We start from the raw sequence: 10,020 nt of genomic DNA, 5'->3' as shown, positions 1-10,020 counted from the left end.
TCAGTGAATGCTGAAGAAGTGGCCAGGAAAAAAATAGATAAGAGCATTCTAGACAGACATGAGCAAAAGCAGATATGCTTACAGGAGAAAGACAGACAGGAGGAGCAGGGGAGAGAGGTGTGGCTAAAGAAGTAAGCAAGGAAAAACATCACAAAACACTTTTTATGTCATGCCCTAGCACAAGGCCTTTGTATCCTAACCATTACAGCGTACCATTCAAAGACTTATGTCAAGGGAGAAATATAATCAGATTTTTTTGTGGGGATAGATAAAAAAGCATGACAGGGTAGGGGAGACCAATCAGGAGGATGTGGGAGAAATCCATGCTTGGAATTATGAGGGACTGGATGAAGAAATTATTAGTGAAAGAATGAATTTGAGGAGAAAAAACTGACTGGACCTAATGCTGATCATGTATTTCAGTTTCGAACATTAAAATAGGAATAATAGTTAACATTTTAGAGTCCTTCCTTCCCACCGAGTCCTGTTCTGAATGTTTTACACAAATTTACCCATCTAATCCCACCACATGAGGTAGATATCATTAGGATTTCTCATTTCATTGATGGACTGAGCCACCGCAAGGTGAAGTAACTTGCCTGAGGTCACACTCTAGCAGGTGGTGTAACTACAACCTTAATGGTGGCACCCTAAGACCCAAGCCTGTGCTGCTGACCACTACAATCTGCCACCTTGCACACGCACACTGTTTAAAGGGTAGATGAGCAAGAAGAAGAGCTGGCCATGGAAAACAAAAATGACTAAGGAGGCAGAGGCCAGCATCACAGAAATAAGGAAGGTTGATGCTTCTTTCTTATTTCAATAGTAATTAAATACTCAGTTATGTAATTGGAGGAAGTTTAGCTGGGACAAAAAAAAAAGGAAGTACCTCTGCACATAGTACCTCCTTTATTTTTCATGGTCTTGTAAAATGGGTGTGCTCATGGCTCCAGCCTTTAGATGCAAACATTGAGAGATCAGGGGACTCCCCAATGTCACACACTGGTAAGTGACCCAGACAGTTCTCAGTCCTGGAGATGACCTCCGTTCTATGCTCGGCTCCCTGGAGTGCCATCTGGGTACCTGGGGCTGTAGCAGATTGGGAAGGGCACACAAGGATGGTCACAACCCTGCTCCCAGTGGGTCTGTAATCTTGTTACTCCAATGAGGCTATAATAAGTAAAGACAAATAAGGCAACATGAAGGTGTACTAGGGAAGTCGTACAGACTCTGGGCACCTAGAGCAGGTGAGGAGGCATCATGAAGCTGGTGGACAGCTGGTTGGATTTTTGAAGGATGGGTTGAGTATAAAAATAAGGGGATATGGGGCATTTCCAGGGGCAGAGCCCTCACCTGGGTTCTCTGTCAGTGGCAGACACCTGCTGTTTCCACCTGTGCAGCATCTCTGTTTTTGTCCTTCTATTTTCCCTTGAGGAACAAAGTAGTTTGGAGGGCTGGCCTCGCTTCTGCCTCAGATCCCATCAGGGATAACTGGAGACCAGCCTGGCCAATCCCTGGGTTTCATTTCCCTCAACCCAGCGATTGGCTCTGGACCCAATCCAACCCAATGAGACTCAATCTCAGGTGTGTGCTGGAATATTAGAAAGGAAAAACTCCCTGGGATGGCTGGCTCTAGGAATGTTTTTAGCCTGGAGAAGCTGGGGGCCATGCCATAGAGGGGCCTGTCTGGGAGTGAAACCCACACTGAAAAAAAAGGGACAGGAGAAGGAGAGACATCTGATGTTTGAGTTCCTGGATCTAGCCATGCCTGCAAACATCCCCAGAATTTCCAGTAACTTCATCTATTAAGTTTCCTTTATTTATGCCCATTTGAGTTGGAGTTTCTGTCACCAGCAAGGGAAAGGGGTTTGACAGAACCTCAGAGATGGCTGTTAAGCTCCAGGTAATCCTAAGCCAGTGTCCCTGCCTTCCTCAAAGGAAAGGAGTTCAGGAGGGAGTATGGCAAGGTAAGGTCCATAAGAGAAGGGCTCTGGGCTTCTGTGAAGGTTGAGATAAGCACAGACCTTGGAGAAGTGGCTCTAGTTTCAATCATATCTCAAAAGGTGGATAACTTTTTACCAACTAGCATCTGAGAAAGCACAGCACAGCAGGAAAAGGACTGCCTCACACATGAAGGCACAGACATAGAAGAATCCAGGGTGTGTTCAGAGCACAGCATAAGGTCAAACCTGGCTGGAGGAGATGATGAGGGGCATTTGTGAAAGGGGAGGTAGCAAAGGTGCCCTGGAAGGCCTCAAGAGCCAAGAGGTGTATATTGTATATTTGGGGATGATTGGAGACAGAGAAATGACAGTTTCTTGGGATCAGAGACATGTTCCCCTCCAAGGCATCTAGAAATGTTTGGATCCCAGGGACACTAGAGCAGACTCTCCGGATATCATAAAGCAGGGAAAGAGCTAAGTGTCCGGGTAAGAGATGTAAGAGGGGACTTTGCCCCACTCTGCTGGGCAAGAGACCATCTCCTGTCCTTTGATCTTGGATCCCTTCCTCCCTGCTCCAGCGGATGAGATGGCTCCTGGCCCAGGCCCCTGCTCCGAGAGGAGCTTCCAACCCCGGGGCCCCCTTGAGGACGCCTCAGCCCTAGGGAGGGGGGGAACCGGCTGAGTTTCCTGGCGGCCCCCGGTTCCCCTCAGCGGTTCCCCTCAGCCTCCCCTGCAGTGCCTCACAGCAACCACCGACTAGGGGATGTGTCCCTGCTGCTTGAGTTAATTACAGTAATTATACCTGCTCCCTCTTCGGCTCTGCTTCCCTTTGTTCCCGGTTTCCTGCCCGCTCATTTGCAAATCTAATCGCTCTGTGGATTGATTTTTTTTTTCTTTAAAGAGAGAACGGGATGGAGAGACAAAGATAGGGAGCAGAGAATGTGGGAGAGAAAAAGTGGGGGTGGGAGTGGGCTGGGGAGGGGGTTGGGGGACAGATGGAGGGACAGTGGTGGAAAAGCAGATAGGACTGGCAGAGAAAGGACTGGGACAGCCAACCCAGGGCACCTCTGTTCTGTAGGGTCACCTGAGTCACCTGCCGAGGCCTCCAAAGGCAGCATAGTCCTCAGGCCTTTCCACAAGCTCCTCAATTTCTCCCCAGACCAGGGTAGTCTGACACAAATTACAGGAAGCTATGAGGGCCCCAAGTTCAAACAATACCAATAGGTATCTCTGCTCTTTAAGTATTGCTTTCCCCAAGGATTTGTGGGACCTTGACTCATCCGGGACACCTGTCCGACACTTACTTTAGTGTCAGGCAGCTGAGAGGAACCAGTGTGGACTCAAGTAGGGAGCAGGAAGAAAACAGAAACTACTCTGAGGGAAATCTGAGAAATGGGTGGTTGATCTTTCCCCTCTCATCCAAACCCATCCTAGGGACCCTCAGGAAACATCCTAGCCCAAGGATTTTTTTAAACATACTCTGGGTTTCCATGGGGAATCCTCAGGAAGTGAGAATGAACAAGTGGGCATATGTATCCCCCAAACCCCTTTCTGTGGCCTTTATCCAGTTCGTATATTGGGCTCCACCTAAACTTTTATTTGGAAATAATACAAATTCATTTTTTTCCTCTCTCTTTTAAATAGGCTCCATGCCCAACATGGAGCTCTATCTCATGACCCAGAAATCAAGTTGCATGCTCTACCAACTGAGCCAGCCAGGCACCCTGGAAACATTACAAATTTAAGAGGAGAAAAATCCTCCCTCTTCTAAGGGATTAGAAAACAACTGACCTGATCCAAACTTCTCATCTGTCAGATAGGGGAAACTGAGGCTCAAATGGATTAAGTGGCCTATCCTATATCACACAACAGTTAGATCACAGGTCTCTTGACTCCCAGTTGAAGGAGATTTCCACAACCCCGTGCTTCTGGTCAGGGTGGCAGGGGGATGCTGAGATTTTGCCAAAGCTCCTGGGTCTTCTTGGGCCCATTTGGAATGAGGTTGATGGCATCATTCTGCCAGAAGTCCTTGGTGAATCTGAGAATCCGCACTCCTCAGTCCTCTCAATGAGCCCTATAGATGGAGTGTTTTCAAAAAAACAGCTGCAAGTATATTTACAATCCCATGTGCCCTTCCCAGAACCTTGCCACCACTACCACCCCACCAAGAGATAGAAGCTATTTCTTCTCCTCTTGATCTTGGAAGGGCCTTTCTGATTGGCACAAAGAACCAAATATGGCAGAAATGATGCTGCATAACTTCCCAAGTTAAGTTAGAATTAAGGCAATAATGCTTCTACCTAGCTCTATCTTTTGGGAAGGTCACCATTGAAGCCTGCTCACCATGCAGTGAGAAAGCCCAAGCTACAAGGAGAGACCACATGTATATGTTCCCACAATATCCACTGTCAGACATGAGAGCAAGCAAACCTTCTAGCCCCCAGGCATTTAGTCACCGTTAGCCTCTGAGTCTCCCAGCTAAGGCCGCAACATTGTGGAACAGAAACAAATCATCCCCCACTGTGCCTTGTCCAAAGTCCTGACCAGCAGTATCTGTGAATCTGTGAGCATAACAGTTATTTCATGTCACTAAGCTCTGGGGTATTTTGAGACGTGGTAATGGATAGCTAGAATGAGTGGTATCCAGAAGCTCAAGCAAATATTCCCCATGTGAAGTTAGATTCAGTGAGCAAGTGGTCAATAGCCAGGGCTCCCAAGAATAGACTTGATGCATTTCCCCTAGCATTTCTAATTAATTCACAAGAGAAGTTCAGAGTTCAGGTCATTTTAGAGACAGAAGTGGGAATGAGAGTGGGTGTTAACTCCCCACACTAGATACAGCCAATGTTTACTAAGTACCTTCCATGAGTCAGACACAGAACAGAGTCCCCGCCCTCAAGGAGCACAGTATAATTGGGGAGGCAGACAATCCACACTCAAAAGTAATTATAATGCAATAAGTTAAGTTGCTATTTAAAATAAAAGTACTTTGGTAGTACTTTGGAAACAGTCAAGAATATGGGCCTCTAATGTTTCCTATCCTGGGATGGTTCATGGTCCACTCAGAGGTATAAAAGTTACTTACCTCATGGTTCTCAGCTCTTGGAACTGAAATCCCTTAATCTAGTCTTTGGTATGAAAGGCCTGTGGTGCACCCTTCCTTAAGTAAAGTCAAGGGTTTAATAAATGTTTTTTCACATTTTATATAACACTGTAGAAGAATGTTAGTTGTCCCCCAATACTCATTCTCCCATTCTCCAGAATAACAGGACCCTTGACTTTTTGCTGGGTTTCCTGAATACCTTGAATAAGGATTGTCTCTCAGCCACCCCCGCACCATAGCCTGTATGTGGCTATGTGACTGATGAGATATAGAGTAGGTGATTTATGAAACTCCCTGCATTTCTAAGAGAGGGAATGTGCCTACTTGACACCATTTCTACCTCTTTCCTAGCTGTAATGAGGACATAGTATTAAACCATTTTGTATGATACAATGAGAGAAATACCTTAGACAAACTAAAACTTGGATCCTTTTCACCTTGTAACCCCAATCTAGCTGTCACAGACAGTGTCACATAGGCAAAAAAAAAAAAAAAAGTCTTAAGACACTATTATTTAAGGGGTCCTTATTACTAAATCAAAAGTCCACTAACTCAAACTATTAGCTCTCTATTTATTCCCATGTACTTACACACACATACTTGCACTATGAGTGAGCCTTCAGCAGACACTCAAGAACTAGTTGAGGAATTTGTTGTTGGCAGAGATCAATAGCACACTGCTGGCATCCAGTGCTCCCAGATGTTTGAAGTACCAGCTCACAAGTGTGCAAGATCAAACCTTCCCATGAGAGTTCTGAAGCCCCTGAGGATACCTAGTGGTATGTTGAGTGATGATATGCAAAGCAGTATTTTCCTAGAGACCATTTTGCTGAAAGAGTTGGTGAAATTATTTTGAATTGTTTATCTCTTAAAATGCTTTGTCATATACACAAGACAGAAGCAGCAAAATTCCACTTTCCCGTGTCAGCCAATCTTGCACTTTTCATGAATACCAGGAAAGCAAGAAATGTTTATGTGCAGTAAGTGATTGAAAAGTTGTTCTTTTTGTATTATCAGGGAAACCTCAGTGGTACCCAAGCAAACTGGGCTATTACTTTAGGGTGCAGAAATTAAGCCAGACTTTCCCTAAGCATGCTCTGTTGATAGATGTCACATGAGGAAAAGAATGGAAAGGTTTCATGGTCAAATGAATTTGGGAAAAGCTGGATTAAATTTAAAAAGATAAATAAGTTAGTTTGCTGTGAGATTTCTCATGGTTTTCAATATGGTGATGTGTATTATGAGTCTCCAACAGGGAGATATAGTATGCAGAGTTGCCCACAGTACACCTTCGCATGGACGGTTTTATGGTGAGTGTTTCCAAGGAACTCACTTGGTGAGTTATGTAAATATGAGTGTTCTCCTTGTTGGTCGTGTCTGCCAGAGTGGAGGAGTAGGAACATGTTTTTAACCTATTAAATTCTTGAGGGAGTAAAATGCCAAACCAACTCTTTTGATATTTTGCCCTTCCACTTTCCCACTGCCCTCTCCATCTGTGGACACACTCATTTGCTATGTCAACATGGCTAGGCTATGATACCCAGTTATCCAAACAAACATTTATCTAGATGTTGTGTTGAAAGTGTTGTGTAGATGTGATTAATATCTACAATCAGAATCTGCAGGTAAAGATTATCCTCAGTAATGTGGGTGAGCCTCATCTAATCAGTTGAAAGGCTTTGAGAGCAAAACTGAAGTTTCCCAGAAGACAAGGAAAATCCCCAAAGTTTCTGTACCAAAGAAGAAATGCTGGCTAAGATGGATATAATGAAATGCAAACTCAAATAAGCAAATCTAAATATTGCTTGAAGCCTTTTATGAGGTCAGTTTCAGACCTATCTGGGAAGGTAAAGCTCATGTAATAAGAGAAAATGTGGTACAACTTCACTTTATATAGATTTGTCCCAGTCTGTTTTCAAATAAGCAGCCAAGCTAAAAATGGTGATTTTATTAAACTTATTCTTGCAGGCAGATATTAATGTACTCAAAAGCATACTTGAACAGTTATCTCTAGTCAGGAAACTAGAGATAACTAAGGTATCTTTGTCTTATTTTAATAGTCTTATAGCATTTTTTCTAATTATAAAAATAAATGAGATTTCTGGGAAGAATCACCTAGGTAGAGCAAGTACAAAGATTCTCTCCAAATATTTAGTGAAATAAAGCAAAAAAAAAAAAAAAGGTAAAACAAACCAACAGTAAGTCACAAGCAGCAACCAAAGAAGGAATGGGGTAGAGCTTCATACCATAGAATCCTGAAATGGTAGCCACAAAAAGAAACAGAATATTCTGGTATTATCAGAATGGCTCTTTTTATCATTCTGAAGAAGGGAAGAATATAAGAAAATAATTGGGTCCAAAAAATAATAATAATTGGGTCCAAAGATTCCCGAGAATTCTCACAAATACCCTGCAACTTGGGGAAGCATGTCCTGAGAGAGTAAGTAGGCAGATCTAGCTACTGAAAAAAACCCCAGTGAGTAGAAGCCCCCTCATCACAGCAGGGGCGTCAGCAGAGGTGGGAAGGGCCACCAGGCTTACCACCTTTCCAGAGAGATAGACAACAGGAAAAAGAAAGATTATAAACCCAATGTAATCTAAGTCAGGGGTGTGATCCAAGGAACAAAACTAGGTTCCCATGGGAGTTTTAGTCTACAGAACTTAAAAATATAAAATCAGTAAACAGAACATGATAGGACAATGAAATGAAACTACAAGAAACGTCACAAAACTAAAAAAACAAATTGCAAACTAAAATAAACTTATTACAAATTGAATAAATTAGAACCAGCTGAATGAAATGGCATTGACCCAGATGAAAAATAGAATTGATAGGATTGGGGGAAAGCCTGATGTAATCACAACAAATAAGGAGAAAATAAAACAGATTAAAGCAACTAGATAGAGCATGACAGGTGTAGAGGACAAAGATTGTCAAACATAAGGATAATTGGTGCCACTGAGGTTTTTAAAAAAAATGGAATCAAGAAATTTTTTGAAATAAAATACAGGAAAGTTTCACGGAAATGAAGCAAGAATCAGCAAATCAAAATGGTACATCCTATAAACCAAGAACAATTATTCCAGAGTAATAGGCATCACAATAGTGATTGAACAAAAAAAGAAATAAATCAAAATAAACAAGTTATGAAGGATAGCAAGAAAATACATCCTAGTTAGAGCATTAGACTTCAGAGAAAAAGAAAGAATAAACAGAATAAGCAAAAGGGAAAACATCAGACTGGCTCCAGACTTCCTACAGCAACGTTCAATGACTAAAGACAGGAAGAGGTCTACTATGAAGGTCTAAGGCAGAGCAAGTCTGACATAATTGCAAATGACAGCAAGTTGTTGCTCACAGGAGGGCATAGTCAGATGTTCTCAAAGATGGAAGAGCACAGGAACTAGAGCACCCCAGCACCTTCTTTTAAAAACTACTAATGAAACAAGAAGACCAGAGCAGGGAGTGTGTTAGAAGTCCTCAGGAAGACCCCCTAAGTGGGGCCTTAGATCTCCCAGGAGCCTGTGTGGAGATTTCCCCTTCTCTGGAGAAAAAAGATGAGAGCAATTAACTGTGAGCCTTGTTTTCAGGCTATGAGTGTCAAATACACCTGCATGGAAGCAAAATGAGGATACCTATAAAATTCTTCCTTGATGCCTCTTTGGAATCTTGTTCACCCAGTCACTTACATAACACTTTCTAAGGAAAACAAGGCAAAATGCGGTTGTCATTGGATTTGACTCACAATTTCTGCACCAAAGAAAGTAATTAAAATCATTGAGTACCCTTCATTTTGTGGAAAAGGAAAACTACACTGAAAGGAAACCCTGCTGTCTTCCCCTGGCCATTGCCTAAACAAGCCCAGCTCTGGAGTCCAGGACCTTTCAGACGATGGGTGTTCTCACCTCCAGAAACAAGCCTGGAAGCAGGGAGGCTGGTGGTGTCTAGACACTGTCTGGATGCTGCCTTTGATCAGGAACAAAGGGCATATGAAGTCCTTTTCCCCTGGCTGTCTCTTGAAGTGCTGAAATTGCCACCTTGTTTCAAGGTAAAGGAATTACAGCACCTCTGGCCCGATAGGGAGGCATCACAAGTTGGGACACCCCCCAACATCCTGACTGCAGCAACAGCCCCCCAGAATGAGATGCACATGCCAAGTGCCTCCACTGAGGGAACCTCCTGCCTCCTAACAGAGGAGAAAGTAAGGAACGGGAACCCATCTGGAGAGGCAGGATGGCACAAAGATTAGATGTCCTAGGTTTTAATCTCCTCTTCCTTTTTAGCCACTTCCCTTTTTTAAGATTTTATTTATTTATTTGACAAAGAAAGAGAACACAAACAGGGGGAGCAGCAGACAGAGGGAGAGGGAGAAGCAGGTTCCCTGCTGAGCAAGGAGCCCAATGAGGAGCTCCATCCCCAGATCATGACCTGAGCCAAAGGCAGATGCCTAACAGAGTCACCCAGGTGCCCCTGCTCTGCCACTTCCTGTGTGACTTTAGGCAATTTCCTTTTATCTGTTTGTTGCTTCAGTTTCAACATCTGTAAAAATGAGACTAGTAGTAGTCCCTACTTTATAAGGCAGCTATAAAGATTAGATGTTGATCCATGTAGCGCACTTAGAAAAGCACCTGGCACATAGTAAACACAATAAGATGTTAGCTAGGAGTGTTAAGTGTGGAAAACACTAACCTAGATGTGCCTATACCACACACATACACACACACACACACACACACACACACACTCAATGACACCCTGGGCAAGGAGGCTTCTCTGCCCAGGAAGCCTGCAAACTTCCCCTGTTATAAAATCCTCTGCAAAAATAGGATTAGGGTACAGGAGACTAGGGTTTTCTCCCAGAGTTCCCAATAGCATTTGCACCCCACCCTTAGGATTCAACATATCCTCTCTCTCAAGGTCTGTTTGACATCAGGTAATATCCACCCTAACTAGAAATTCCATGCATTCTATTT

The sequence above is a fragment of the Canis aureus genome, chromosome 9 (genome assembly GCF_053574225.1).
Source record: "Canis aureus isolate CA01 chromosome 9, VMU_Caureus_v.1.0, whole genome shotgun sequence".
NCBI classification, from domain to species: Eukaryota; Metazoa; Chordata; class Mammalia; order Carnivora; family Canidae; genus Canis; species Canis aureus.
This window is presented reverse-complemented; position numbering follows the sequence as displayed.